General features: G+C 46.3%; 1 protein-coding gene across 1 annotated transcript in view; it reads left to right on the forward strand.

Annotated features, from left to right (window-relative positions):
• The window catches only part of CDHR1 (cadherin-related family member 1), a 50,651-nt gene that overhangs the window by 21,288 nt on the left and 27,829 nt on the right, over window positions 1-1,534 (forward strand). The window lies entirely within an intron of this gene.

The raw sequence follows: 1,534 nt of genomic DNA on the forward strand, positions 1-1,534 counted from the left end.
TTAGCCTGGAGAAAAGGAGGCTGAGGGGAGACCTCATCGCTCTCTACAACTACCTGAAAGGAGGTTGTAGCGAGGTGGGGGTCGGTCTCTTCTCCCAAGTAACTGGCGATATGACGAGAGGAAATGGCCTCAAGTTGCGCCAGGGGAGGTTTAGATTGGACGTGAGGAAAAATGTCTTTCCTGAGAGAGTGGTTAAACATTGGACCAGGCTGCCCAGGGAAGTGGTTGAGTCACCATCCCTGGAAGTATTTAAAAGACGGGTAGATGAGGCGCTGAGGGACATGGTTTAGTGGGCATGGTGGTGTTGGGTTGACGGTTGGACTCGATGATCTTGGAGGTCTCTTCCAACCTTAATGATTCTATGATTCTATGATTCTATGATTCTATGTACTTTGCAGACATTTGGGTTGAATTATATTATGTATATTGATTTATTCTGCATAGTTACATATAGATCTTGAAATAACTATCAGGTGCACACAGGAGTTAGTGTTTACCATGGAAATGGGAGTCAATAAATGTTAATTACATCCAGCCCGAGCTCATAACTTACACCATTATGATATTGTAATGATGGAAGCACAAATCAGTCCTTCCCAGTGTGGGTTTTGCTATTAGAATGAACTCCACAGAGAGAGATGCACTAGCTGATTTTAGTGTTGTTTACACGTTTGGTGTTAGTTTTGTAAGCTTACTGCTTTGCTCCTTGGTGGAGCTGTCAGGATTTACAAGTACTCTGTCACCTTCAAAGGGACAGCACTGCATTTTGCCCAGTAGGCAGATTTTATTACAGCTTCCAGCACAAATGATCATAAATACAGTTCTGTATTTCCAGTTGCTCTAACAGAACCTTGCTCTTGTTTGAAAAATTCACTCGAGGGTTGTTATGAAAATGTTCCTTGTTGCCATTTGTGGTTAACTGACAGTTACTTCAACGTTCCCTGTTTTTGCAGCCCCAAACAGTAGCACTTTAGTTCAGAGGCCTAAATTGCACAGCTCTTTGCCACTTGTGTGAGCGTTTTAATGCTGACAGTCATCATCCCTCTGAGTTGATAGGAGTAGTCACACGAGCAAATGGTCTCCAAGTACACGAGTTCTGTACGTACGTACACGGCCACGTTACTTGCGCAGAAAGACAGTGAAGGTTTAAGGACAGTTAAATCACCATAATTTTCATCACAATTTTATGCCCTAAATGTTCTGTGGGCTGAGTTGCTTTGTGATCCACTGTTTGCTTTTGCTGCCTGTCTGAACTTAATTAGGTAGGACCAAAGTGACCTGATGAGTCCTCAGCAGCTGCCTGTGCCTCAGCACACTGCGTGGCCGCGGGGCACGCAGCGACGCCGGGAGCCTACGCAGCAGCTACCAGAGGGCATCTTGGTAGTGACCCAAACTAAACCTTTTGGGTCTCAGATTGGTTATTCCAAATCCTCTGTCCAAGTCTGTGGCTCAAGGTAGGTGTCCCTGGGCACAGCTTCCCATTGCTCCCACGGCCGGCCAGCCCCCGGGGGCTGAGGCACCCCTAACCACGGGG

The sequence above is a fragment of the Pygoscelis adeliae genome, unplaced genomic scaffold (assembly GCF_000699105.1).
Source record: "Pygoscelis adeliae isolate BGI_AS28 unplaced genomic scaffold, ASM69910v1 Scaffold361, whole genome shotgun sequence".
Taxonomy (NCBI): domain Eukaryota; kingdom Metazoa; phylum Chordata; class Aves; order Sphenisciformes; family Spheniscidae; genus Pygoscelis; species Pygoscelis adeliae.